General features: G+C 35.4%; 1 long non-coding RNA gene across 1 annotated transcript in view; it reads left to right on the forward strand.

The window, feature by feature from the left end:
• Positions 1-4,779: 4,779 nt before the first annotated feature.
• LOC135295244 (uncharacterized) overlaps positions 4,780-14,327 on the forward strand; it is a 51,921-nt gene continuing 42,373 nt past the window's right edge. The window contains exon 1 of the long non-coding RNA XR_010357278.1: positions 4,780-5,022. This is a non-coding gene — a long non-coding RNA (uncharacterized LOC135295244). The remainder of the gene's footprint in view (positions 5,023-14,327) is intronic.

A 14,327-nucleotide genomic window follows, 5' to 3' on the forward strand; every position in this document is an offset into this window, starting at 1 on the left:
ATGAAAGGAAACAACCTGAAAGTGTAATAAAAACCATTTTTAAGCCTTTTACTACAAGCATTTGCCTGTAAATTGTTGATAGAGTTCACAGTCCCAGAATGCTGTTTCATTAACTTCAATTTCTGAATGTAGCAATATTGCTGTGCAAAGATCATTTCAGTTCTGCTGTGTCTAGTAACCACAACATTATTGTCTGAGCTTACCATCATCACTTATAGATTTACCATTTCAAATCCAAATTACTAGAGACCACTCCCCAGTAAAGCCCATATTAAACAATTCCATATCCTGCTGACAAGTGACAATGCAGCAGCCTGCTATACAAGCCTCATGCTAGATAAGAAACTAGGGCAGGATTTGCAGAAGTGGGGAGAGGAAAAAGCAGCTGGTTACAGACCACTGCCTGCCTGCTGTGCCTGGTGTGCCGTGTCACTCTCTACAGGAGAGGTTGCATCATTTCATGAGACCTTTTTTAGCACCAGAGCTACATCTTACCCATGAATGTTACCTGTTATCTATTGCATTTTTGAAATGAGGATGGCTTAGGTATTGTTTTTTTCCTTCTTCCTCAGGAAAAAAAAAAATAGGAACCAAAACTCTGTGTGCCTGTTGCTATGCATTTGAAATCTCATCTACCTCTACCATTTGTTAATGAAGTGGCAAAGGGGGCTCCTTGAGATGAGCACCCAGCACTCTGAAGGCAGCTGCCTTTCAGATGCTGTTCTCTGTTTGCTGGCATTCAGATCATGATGTAAAACGCCATCATTCCTTCAGCAGTAAAGGGAGTAATAGAAACGCTGCTGTTTCTTCAGTTTGTACTTTTGGTTCTTTTCCAGACAACCTCTATGAAGTTCTGTGTCTACAATGAAGGAAGGGTGAATGGAAATGTATCTACAATGAAGGAAGGATGAATGGAAATTAAATGCAGATACACCCTTTTCCAATGAATGGAAAGGGTGTATCTGCAAATATACACCCTTTGAGTTAATAAATAATTTCAGAGTATATCTACATGACCTCATGGACCTAACACTAACCTTATGCTCTTCTCTAAGGGACTACTTCAGCTCTGGAATGAAAAATTGAATGCAATTTAGACTTTAAGTCTCAAGAGAGCTTTGCCTGATATCATTACATTGCATGTCCTGTCTGCTGTGATTTTTGTCTGCTTGAGTTTTTTGCTTTGGACTTAGAACAAACTTATACTCCACTTAAAATCTAAGATGACATTGAAGTACTGAGGTGAATACATGAAAATTAGAGTTGCGGAGATAAAATGGGAATCCAAGGTACAGGATTTTGTCTTAACTCTTTTATTCTCCATCATACTAATTGAGATGCTCTCTTGCCCTTTGAATTACTTACAAGAAATTTTGGGGACTGATATTTGGAATTATTCCTTCACAATGGCAGGAACTGTGAGAAGATCTTATAGAAACTGCAAACATTTAGGGATCCTTTCAAAAAGAAACAGCCATGACTCATGTTACCTGACTCAAGTTTCCCAAAAGATAATTTTCAGACCTTGTTTCATTACATTGTCATGCTGTTGCAATTGTTTTAGCTTAACACCAGTCTGATAGACTGTTTAGGCAAGGACTCCTCGCAGTAGTACAGCCACGTAGAGCCAGAAACAGACAAGTTCATAGCCACAAGGAGCAGATCAGCAGCACCAGAACATGAAAGGTAGTAGGAACTATCTTTCAAAGAATGCCATAAATAGTCTTAAGCCACTGGAAGTAATGCAAGCTGTGTCTCATTTTAGGCTGATTAAGACAATTAAAGAGGGAGATATATGTATGTATGAACAGCAGTATGGAGATTTGATGTGTTTTTCCTGATGAATATTTCATTCTTCTGCTGTTGGTGCCAGAAGATGCTACATTGATATGCAGCTACCCAGTCTGCTTAATACTTAGTCTATTTGCCCAAATCTTCTCACAATATGACTACTCACCAGATCTTACCAATTTGCCTTTTGTTTATACAAGTGTCCATTTCTAAATTATGATTACATTAATTGTTTTCATTAGAATAATTAATGTGATTTTCTAAGCTCTTATTCACAAAAGGAAGGTCTACTTATCCCATGTAGGAGTAGACCTTTCTGACATTACTATTTAAGAGCACTTTAAATCACTTATGACTTCCAAAATTATGGCATTAAGAGCCTAGCGTAGTTAGTGAATTGAGGAGATCTGACTAAAAAACCCAAAACCGCTTACTTTATTGTTTCTTACAATATAAAGACTTTATATTGTAAAGCTTTATAATTACAAAGGTTGTAACTTTATAAACTTTAAGAGTTAAACTGTTTTCAGATCTATGAAACTTTAGCCCTACTTTGGCAGTGACATATGCAATCGACTGTTTTTTGGAAGGGAAGCCAAATAGAAGAACAAAAATAGCAGAAGAATTTGATTTAAGGGCAGTCGGTGGTGGTGGCCTTTACCACAAGGATAGGAAATCAGGTGAGAAGTAGCAGCTTATGAGACACTCAGGAGACTACAGGGAAAACTGAAGAGAGAAAATATTTTTTGGTTTTGTTGTCTTAGTGCTTTAACATATTGTTGGCTATAATTTTCTTTTCTCTTTTCCTCTTTCAGGTGCCATGAATTCTCTTCAGGTTAAAGACAAAATAAAATTTTCTACTTCTTTTTGTGCATTGGTGCCCTTGGAACTTCAGCATAAAACCCTTCAAATTGTTCATTAGAGATGGAAGGGTAGTGTCCTAATGATTTGCATTTAATAATGTATATTACAACATTTTCTGTATGCAATACCTTATTATTTATTAAGAACAAAGAACCATCATGAAGGGCAATTTTTCTCACATGGTATTTACAGGAAAAGAAAAAATTATTTCAAAAAACCAGAATGCTTGTTTTTCCCCCATTACCTCTTAACTTTGCAAATTAAAAGGGAAACTCATTGAAACTTTTGCTCAGACATGGGAAACTTAATTCCAAAAAGATTAAGAAACCTATCCAAACATCATGAAAGATAACAGTTACTCTCAAAATAAGAATTAAAAATCTGAGAGAGGCTTTCTAACATCCCAAAAATCTTTCTTTTTAGAAATAACAGTAAGCCTGGACCAATTGTGGCAAGGCTTTGTCAGGCTGCAAAATGGCTCACAGCAGGTCAGACTTCAGTTCTAATCAATCCCATACCACACTTTAGAAAACTATGCACTTCAGGACCATCATCTATGGTAGGAGGGAAATAAAGTTAGCAGTAAATAGGAAAAAAAACCCCAAGCATTAAATGATATCCTGCTTCATGAGAAAAATTATGTTTTAAACTATTTCTGTGTTACTCCGATATTTTTCTTTCCAAAATGTGCCATATGCTTGCTAAACCATGGTTGACAGTTTCATTTTCAAAGATTCAAAACTGTGTTTATTAAAGTTTTGATGCTGGCATTTCTCAGTTCCACACTATTATAAAATTTATTCAGCTGAACTACATGAAATAGGTTGTGTCTTAAGGGGAGAGAAGGAAAAATGCTTCATGGATTCAAACAAACACATTTAGCCTTTTGTTGAAACAGCCATTTTGAAAACCCATTTACACATATTCAATAGTGGCTTTTCAAAAATGTGCATCTTCTGTCTTTATTTATTTTCAGTGTTTTTTCCAGAAGGTGTCAAGAAACAGTGTTTATATTAAACAAAAATGTCAGGGTGCCAATGTTAGAGACTCTGTCTGTAAACAAATCAAAACCTATAAAGATCATAAAGTTTGCAGCAAGACTTAAAATAAAAATGCAGCAATAAATCTTTACTTACAAAGTTTAATATTTCCTCCCCACCCCCCCTCACTTTTGATTCATATTCTACTTCTTATTTTGCTCTCAGGAAAAAAAATAAAAAAAAGAAATAAAAAGAAGCTTGTGCATTCATCAAAATAGAGCCATTGCCAGAACACTCTTGCTTTATGGTGTGAATGAATTTGGGACAATTTAATACCCTGATACCAATGAAAAATCACATTTTCTTGATAATAATTAATATAAAAAAGGTAAACATTGCTTGCAGAAGCTTTGTTTTGCAGTTTATGCTTCTGTGCTGTAAATCTTTTGTGTACAAGTGTTTATAAGTTATATGCTTTGTATATTTTTTTTACAGTGTTTAAAAATCCCAATGTCAGATGTTACATAAACAGAGATACAAAAAGAGGTCATTCCTAATCCTGAAAAAGCATAACAACCTGCTTTTTTTCTGAACATGTGTATCAATAATTTAAAAACAAAATGAGATATATTTATTGAGTACTAAGTATTGAGTTGTGCTCTGAAAGCATGCTTTAACAGTTCCCTCACAATTTAATGAATTTTGAAAAATCCATGTTTTTCATGGGACTAGAAGGAGGAAGTCTACTTCTTTGTTCAGAAGACAAAATTAATACTACTTGAATCTTCAGTTTTGCTGTTGTAATTATACTGTAAAGGATGTCAGTATTTAAAAGCAGGAGGCAGAACTTTTCATGCTTTGCACTGTTAAGCCACCAGCTGATGAGCCTTTGTTCATGAGCATAGTTCCTGTTATGGTGAAGGCATTTATCATAAAGAACATGTATCTTAAATTCATATAAATGGAATGTTTTGTGGGAGGATGAACTGCTTGGTTTTTTAAAAAATGTTTACTTTTGATCTTTGCATATACTGCATATTTTAGTTGAGGCTAATCCTGAGCCAAATGCTCAGCTCATTATAGCACTCCTCCTTTCATTTAATCTGATGACAAAAAGCCTCCCTCGCTTGGCAAAAGTAAGGTCAGACCTTAGATGGGCTGCAGAGCACTCAGGCACAGGATCCTTTCCTCATTGCCCTGAGCTACTGCAGATTTCCAAGTAGCTCATTGCAGATCCAGGGAGCATTCACGCTGCGGGTTCTTCGTGCTGTGCAGAACAGCCAACTGACCTCCACCTTCCCTGTCTGTGAGAAAATCAAGGATACTGCTCCCCCTCTTCAGCAACCAGTCTTGAAGATGGACTTCAGCCTGATGCAGGGCATGTTTGGTAACTATGGAGTCGCAGAATTCTTTAATAGCTTTAGAAAGTGCCTGATATTTTTTTAATGTAAAAAATATATTTGAGTTGGCTTCTGAAGCTCTCTGAAACCTGTTAGCTGTTTTATAAGCAAACACACAACTATCTACTTAACAGCAAAGAAAATATGAATTAGAGAAAGTATCTATGATATAGAAATAGCTGAAAGTTATTCTGTCATCTGATAAATCGGTTTCTTACTTAAAGAAAGGCAGCCAGATCCTCATTTTGCCTACTGTAGGGTCTCATTTAAGTATTTTTATTTGTGTAATCTAAAATTAATCATTTATCATACAGACATTGAGCTTTAGCTACCATTAATATCTGTCAGACACATCTAAGTGCAGTCACCCTAAGTTCAGTACATAGTCAATGCAATAATCATGTTCAGCACAAAATCAGCACATGCTCAGTTATAAGGTGAACATTCCTTGCTCCAGGTATGAAAGCAGCTGATGCAGTGGGTGACACCAGAGAAGGGCAGCTGAGCTTCAACAGCTGCTTCATGTAATAGACATTAATGTTTTTCATACCCAAATATAATTTGGCTGAATTAGGAGCTGAAGCTTACCATATTTTTATAGCTAAACTAGATGTGATTTTAAAGCAGGTCAGTGCCTTAGCAATTACATGGCAAATGAAGCTGGCAGTGGATATAGAGCTCCATAAGTTGTTTCCAGCCTAACAGTGGTAGCGTACACACACCTATACCATAATTCTGCAATTAACAAAACACAAGCCTTGTCTGTGTAATCCTGTTCACTACTGTTAGGAGTATATTTGCTCAGATATACAAGGTTTAAAGTCTCACTGTGATCCAGGAAGCCAAATTAAAGCTAGTGAGTTTGCTATATGTGCTGCTGCCCAGGCCCCACATCAGTCTGCATGCAAGACAGATTTGTACCAGGGAGTGCTAAAACATGACCCTGGGTGTATTGAAAGAACACATTGCTAATACAGTCACTCCAAGCTTCTTAGTCCAGTCATTAGATCAGTACATGGCATTGCTCCTGATGCCTTTGGTGAGCATGTGGCAATAGAAAAAGTTGTAGAGAACAGTTCTTCACTAGGCTCTGGTATTACAGCTAACATCAAAGGATTTCATATTTTAGAGGTACTCTTCATCATGCCACATTTTTCTGACATATTGCTGCACCAATAGGAGCATTTGGGCATATAAGGTTATCATCCATTTCTATAATTTTTAGCTATAAACTAACAGGTTTTTACCTGTTTATAAAAATGGTTTGGTTATTATGTAATTTCTTATTAACAATTAAGAAAGATAACAATGTAATGTTGCATAAATTATGTTTTGGAGATTTTTTGTGCAGCCCTAATCTCATAGAAAATATATGTCTTGATCATATTTAGTAATACTTTCACTACTATTCTCACAGCTCACACGACATGAATTAAAAGTCTTTTTAAAATTTATTTCATTTTGTTTTCAGTGACTGTATTTTCAAGGTACTTGCTGAAAGTGAGATTTCATGTGGCAGTAATTTTTGTGGTTTAAGATTCAACTGTCATCTGAATCTGGAAAAATTGAGCACCTTTTTTCTGCCTTTCTTTATTTTGCAAGTTTTCGATTAGACATAAGTTTTTGGGTCATTTTTTAATCATAAACTTCTACAATATCCCAAGTTGGAAAGGACCCATAAAGGTTGTTGATAGATTATTGCTTTAAAGATTCACGAATTCCCGTTTGCTCTTCCATCTAAAAGCCCTATGAAAAGGAATTTTGGAAGGAAGATATAGAAATGGAAGAAAATACTGTTTTGTTTTACTGTGAACAATATATCTTGGATTGAACATGAGAAAACAGTTTACCTTTAAATGTGTTCTGTAGAACTCTGACATTTATGTTTAATTTTAAAGCTTATTTTTTTCCTTTTTTCCACATTATAAACTTGAAGATCGTGATACACCATTATTTCTGAAATCATCACCTAATATTTTATAGTAGTACTGACTATATTCTTTCTGTCTATCTTTAACCTCCTGTAAATTATTCTCACTACTTTATAGATATCAGTAACAATGGATACTGGTCATTGTGTAAAAAACCCAAAGAAAATAGTATATTAGGATTTTTTAAAACACAATCTTCTTACCTAATGATCAGATTTGCTTTCCTTTGGACCATTTTGGAATAAATATTACTTTTATATAGTTAGTATTGTATATTCTATTGAAATTATTTTTGTCTAGATTTTTCAAAAGCAAATTGTCTAGAGCATGTTTTTTGCTACATGGAAATGTATTTTGAGAATTACTAGACATTCATAAATCTTCCAAATAAATCTTAAATTTTCCTAAGTATTTAATACATCCAAAGAGAGGTAGCCATTCCCCATGATGACCTTGCAAAATAACAAAACCAGAATTGAGGTTAAATACTGCTCAGAAAGTTGAAAACCAGTGATCTATTCACTTGATTTGGGAAAGCACCTTGACTTTCTGCAATATACAGAAAACCAAGCTTGATCTGGAAAGCACCTTGACTTTTTGCAATATACAGAATAGATGCAGAGGTTTAAGGGGTCCAAAGTCTAAATTCATCCTGCCTTTGCATTTGCCTTTATATTGGTGTATGGTGCTGATCAAGGTGCTGTGTTCTTTGGCGTGGCTTTAGCCTTTCTTCTCACTGTTTTTTTTTTCAGTCTATAAGATACTTGTGGCCAGGAGGTTCAGTTATCAGTGTGTTTGGAGGTTTTTTCATTAACAGAATAGAACTGCTGGGATACATTCCTTGAGCTTTTATTGCAGCATCAGCCTCATTACACGGTTGAGACAATAGGAAGATGGCAACAGTTCACGTCTTTCCAGCAGCAAAGATTTCTTTGTTACAGAGCACTTAAAAAACTTTCTGGCGAATAGCATATTGCTAAAGCTTACAGACAATTGTTCCAGCCAATCTTTAAAAGCACATGTACACTTTCTTTGCACAATACTTACTTGTATGCCTTCTATTAACAATACACAATATACCATTATTAAGCTTAAAACCTTCTACTATCTTGCTAAGCATATTTTTCTGCAGCCTTAAGGTCTATCCTAGCCAAGCCTAAAACTCAAGCTATTGTTTCATGTCCTTGTTTGCTGTAGTATTGTAACTTGTTCTAATTTCGGACTTTGTAGCTGCAGTTGGTTCTGTTTTCTGTTCTTTCTTTTTCTAAGGCCTGCTTTTACAGCTTTCTGGAAATGTTTTTACCTTTACTATTTCCCACAATCAGTACTGCAATGAGGACTTCAGATAGTGCTATGGTAAAATATCTTATAATAGCTCAGTTCCAGGGCGTACCCTCACACTGGGGGATTACCTGCCTGTGGTCCATTCTGGGCATCGCTTGTCCCTGGCCACTCATTTCACCAGTCTTCATCCTCACCTTAACCTGTGGGCTGGATCCTGGCACATCTTTATCCACACTACTGCTGAGGTTTCTCTGAGGCTTTGCAGGTTTCTAAACTGTCACTGTCACTGTCTAAGGTCACTGTCCCCATCCCAGCCCTGCTCCTGTGCTGTGCATTGCCATGGTCCTGCTGCATCTGTGTGCTGGGGCTGCTCTTAGCTCCCAGCTGCTTCTCTTGGAGCAGCCATTCCCCGTGGGGCACAGGCACTCCTAGGTTTTTTACACTCCCATCTTTATATAGAATTAAATGCCACATTAGTTTGAACAACTTAATGTGAAGCAAGTTGGAGAATGGCAACAAGAAAGGCAATGGAAGAGAGTGTTTTAATAAGTGGTGAACCTAAACCAGTAGTGGATTAGTCATGTTGCATTTTGCATTATTACTTATATTATGGATTTAAATAAGTTATATATTTGTTTTGCATTGTCAATACTGAAACTTAAATGGAATAATGCCATTTTTAGTCCAGTTCATATTAAAAACAGAAATAAAAAATATTTTTCATTGTCATCTTTCCAGTCACAAAGAAAGTATTATAGACAAGACAGGGAATTCTAATTTTCAGACTACAGGCTGAAGAGTTGAAAAGTTATTGACATTATTTTTTATTCTGCATTTATTTCTGTTTTTTCCTTTTTATTATTGAATATTTTTTATTGCTATCATTCTTATTATAAAAACAGAAAAAAATACATACATGAAAAAGCTGAAAGATGAAATTACTTCTCATCTCCTAATGTTGACAGTATCATACCATACAAAACCACAAAACTGAAAGAAATGCCTCAGCAACTGAGTTCTTTTTTCTGTCATCACAGGATGAATAATTTAAGATGTAAATGTCCTTAGAGCCTCTGGTCTATGTGCTGCTGCTCTCCCACATACTGCTAACTACAGGCCAGAACCACAAACTAAAAAATTCATTGTAATATGCAAGATAAAGAGGAAAGACAAGAAATAAGATGTTCCAACCATAACAGGGGATTTATGTGAAAATTCTGGATGATGTGAAGATGTGAATTACACCTCAAAGAAAAAAGGAGAAAAAATTCCAGGCTCCAAAGCTAACACTTCAGAAGAACAAGGATATCTCCAACTGCAGATATCTTCCAGTCTTTCAGAGGAGAGTTAAAAATATACATTAAATATTTCTAAAACAGACATTAAAATTAAAAAATACTTCTGAATGAGGCAGATTACTTATGAAAGTTATGAAGTGTGTGATTAATATAGTAAAGGAAATAGTACAAACATTTATCATAAGGAAAAAAAAATCTTATGTTCTTTCCAATCCTTCTGAATGCATGAACGACATGTTTGGCTTCCTGATTAGGACCACCCTTATATATACTTACAGACTCTTTTATCTATGACTGTAACTACTGTCATCTGTGAAAGAGCAAGTAAATTAAATAAAATATCTAGACAGTGAAAAAATATGAAGGTTTTGTTTTATGCAAAATTTTGCAGCTAAAAAAATAGCTAAAGCACTTGAAATTAGTCATATTAAGACCTTTGAAAAATGCAAGGGTTTTTTCTGCAAAACAAATATTAAGTTGCTGTATGTCTGACTACAGAGTCACAGATTTACTTTTATTAATGCTATGTTAATATTTTAAAAATTTAGTACTTTGGAGCATAAGAGAAAAAAAAGAAAACTTCTTATCTTCACTTTCCAGGAAAGAAAATTATGCAGAGAAAGACCAAGTGCCTTCTTTAAAGCCATGCAGAGAATTAAAAGAGAAACCTAGAATATATTTGAGCAGCAGGCATTCTTCTTTTCTTCAATTTTACTATAGGAAATAGATTCAGTTTATTTTGATGCCCTAAATATTTTGCCTAGTACAGAAAGAATTATGAACATTGAATTTTTATATTCTTTTCCGTAGACAATGGAAGGAAAGCATATTGATGATAGCTATAACTGCAGTTAAAGATTCAAGTGGCCAGCAAAATTTTGGCCTATGGCATGGTCATGAGTGGGCCTTGGTTGGCTTTTCAGCTGACAGTAGCTGAAGATAAGGATTCTAAATCATGGAAAAAAATAACTTTTTATGTTGTTATTGATGACTCATTTTGCTTCCTTTGCCATAAGCCCTACTCTCCAAATTGTTCAAAGGAGAGAAATGTCATCGCCCTTCACCCCAGATTTGCAATGAACCAGCTGTATCCTGACCTGGTGAACCCCAGCTAGGGCGTCAGCAGCCACATTCTGTGTGCACAAGATGATAAGCACCTCTCAGCCAGGAGACATGCTGCGCTCACAGGAGGGGTGACCTACTATCCCAGTAGTATCCAATCCCAGTCCAGTAGGCACCTCCTGAATCTTCCTCTTGCATGAGTGGAATAGATTTACATTCAAATTTAGTGGTAAGTCAAGGGTACTTCAGCCTGTGTTCTGAGCCTAATAGTGTATGGAGCTTGCATTGTGTTCCCACTAATAAATCTGAATTCCAGTTGGATTAATCATCCCATTTTCAGGAGTACCCTACAGTGTTACAAGGTTCTTTTTCATCTCAAGGAATGGGCAAAGCAAGAAGCAGGAATGAATTCTTATATGCTGGCAACATATAGTGTCAATGCACCATTACATTCATGGACAATTTTAATTAAATCACCTGTAAAGGGCTGTAATTTTCTCAATAAAAAGTGTGTAACTTGTAAAATAATACACTGCCTTTTTAAATAGAAATTTTAAAATTATTTTCAAGCCAGGTCTTTTTCAGAGCATTTCTATTTAATAAAACAACTGATCTTCCAAGACCACCTAGGAAGAGCATGTAAAGCAAATCACTACTTAATTGAAACCAAACCTACCACTCAACAAATAGTGTAAAGGTAATAAAGCTAGAAAACTATACATATTACAGAATTTTTCACTACACTAACTAGCTAGGAATTAACATCTCAGCAGTACATTCGTGATGTAGTCCGGCAGGCTTTCTTTTAATTTTCCAGTTTATTATTTAATCTGAGTTTCTGGACAACTTCAAGGCTCTAAGAATAGGTTTGCCTAGTCTAGTAGCTTTATTTACTATAAGCAAATTTCTTTATGGTGGTAACTTTGGACATAGTCTTATCCAAGAAGAGAAGAGGAAAATCAAGGGCTTCTCCTTGAAAATCTGGTTCGTCAAAATGTTACATTCCAAAGAGTTCATATTTTTATCACACCAGAGATTTTTTTCCTTGAAGAAGGCAAATTGCAGTTTTATCTTGACATGGTGTCATGAGATGCAGGTCTGATTTGCATTTTAAGTAACCCCAACAGATTATATGATTCTTTGTTGCTGCACAAAAAGAGAAAAATAAAGGTTGAAGTATACCTTGTCTTTTGGAACTAAGTCTTAAACACATCTCTTAGCTTTTTTTTGACATCCACACCTACCTTTACTAGGGTGAAATGTCCTACTTCTGCATGCAGCCACACACAGTAATATGACAGACAATTTGTAGCAATTCTCAAAAAAAAAGCTATTATCAATTGGAAAGATCTAATTTTCAAGGTAAACAAGAAAGTAAAAACACATTAAAAAGCACTGAAAGGAACTAATTAGATAATAACTATAATTAGATAATGTTTGAATCTGGAGTAGACACTTCTACTGCACAGAGAAAAAGAAGGATGCAAGTATGACTTTTTATCTTTTTATATCAAGGCTTGATTTCCTCTTATTGTTTCCTGTTTATATTTACTTAAAATTTATATTGGTACGGTGCTTGTCACATCTACAAAATTTTTAAGCAATAACTTTTTAATTTTTTTCTTTCTTATCTCTATGTAATATATTTGGAAGGGTAGGATAGCACAGGTTTCTGCTTTAGCATATTAGCTCTGACCAGCCCTGCTAATATTCACTAGAAGGCCATCTCCACATTCTTACTTACTGTGATATAGTGCATAAACTGGAAATTATGTATGCTCTGATAGTACATTTTGTAGTACTCTACATAATTGTCTCCACCTGTGAAAATTCATAGCCGCAGAGGAACTGCTATAAAATATCTCAACGGGATCATGCAGATGTTCCTTTTAAGGCAAACATAAATAAGTGCAAGTTTTGCTTCAGAGACAATTATTCTGTGCCATGGAGGGATTTAAGCCACTCTAAGATTATTGTTCATGGTCAGTTTCTGCTTTGAGTTCCTCAGGTGGAGGTTCAAATGCAAGCTGAGTATGCAGAATCATTCTGGAATTAGCAAGGCACTGACTCCATAGGTGAAGATTTAATCCAGAACTGGACCTGATGTGTTTTTTGTGTTGTGGCAGACAGATAGAGAATAGCTATTTCCTTGTGTCAGACAGCTGCCTAATGTACCTTGCCTCCAGACTTAGATCTTCATGGAAGGATTGCTCTGTGACTAGACTTATGCATCTCAAAATGCTACAGAGATAATATAATGGAACATGTGTGCTACTGATTAGGATTTGCTCCTAAATGTGTTGCATATACACGAGACAGTTCATTTGTATTTTTCTCACAAACAGTGGAAAAAATATTCATATGTCTAGAAAGGCTTGCAGTCAATGATGTTTATGAAACTTCCCATTATGGGTTTAAGGAAATGCTGTAAAATCAAAAGATTCAAAGAAAGGATCAAGGTTGCACAATTTTGTATTTCCAGTCAGAAGCACTACAAAAGACCTTCATTCTTCATGTCAATGTGCTGCTTCATTCAAACAAGGATTTATGTTGCCTCTCGCAGGATCAGGATTTATACATTTGTTACAGCACCAGTCCTTATCTTCTTATAGCAAAGTAGCAAGCACAAGAACTATAGATATATCTGGAAAGCCTGAGTATCCGTGCTCTAGTGTACCTTCAAAATCCTGGTAAAGCTATTTGAAATGCTAGGAATTACTTTTTTATTGGTTTTGGGGAAATTGCATATCCAAGGAAAAGGAACCCTGAAATTGTCATAAATTAAATCTGTCACATTGCAGGGTTTGGTGGACACATTCTCTCAATTTTACGTGAGATTATATTAATCCAGAAACTGTTGCAGAAGCAGAAAATCTACTTAGAGCTGAAAGTCTTTCTAAGAGGTTGCTCTCAGTGCACAGCCCCTGGCACACAAGTGTTCCTTTGTACCTGGTCTGAAAATGTTAGAGGTGATGTGCAATATAGAAAGATTACAGCATTCCTTTACAGAAATGTTCAGAGTTTAACTATATGAGTTGTGTTTCTAATTCTAATGCACTACCAGCATTACTACTTTAGATGTCTCTGTATTTGAATCACGTTCAAAAGAGGGAATGACTGAGAAAAAAATGTTTTGAGTTTATCACAAATCCTCATCTATTAAAAAACCCAGTAGATTTCTTCCTATAATGAAACAAGTCCCAATACCCTTGCAGTTTTGAAAATTTAATTGTATTGCTGAAGGCTGGATAGCTCTCTCAATAATTCTTTTGGACTCAGAGAACATTCTGAAATGTCTAAACTCTTGTTATGCCTTAAGGAATCTCTTGCTGTATCAACAGACAAGGAGAACCCTAAAAAATATTTTAATCCCAATAGGAAAACAATTGCCATTCAGATATTTACTACTGTAGTAAGGAATCTATCATAAGGAATTTGGATTTAATTTTTTTTAGATTAGTGAAATTATACTTTTTGCTCTGAATAAGAGAGAGAAAGAAAAAGAGGTAGCGCAATCTTTTACTTGTGGCATTGCAACCGACTTTGCAACATCTAGCAAATATTTTGTCGGCACACTTAGTCTTATCATCAGTGTTTGCTGTCTTTTATCAGCTTCACATATTCTTCCACATCTTTACTGAAGCAGTGACAGCCTCCATGAGTAGAACAGTCTAATAATCCTCCAACAACTGTTTCACATTGACTAGACTTTGATAA

Source organism: Passer domesticus, chromosome 2 (assembly GCF_036417665.1).
Source record: "Passer domesticus isolate bPasDom1 chromosome 2, bPasDom1.hap1, whole genome shotgun sequence".
Lineage (NCBI taxonomy): Eukaryota > Metazoa > Chordata > Aves > Passeriformes > Passeridae > Passer > Passer domesticus.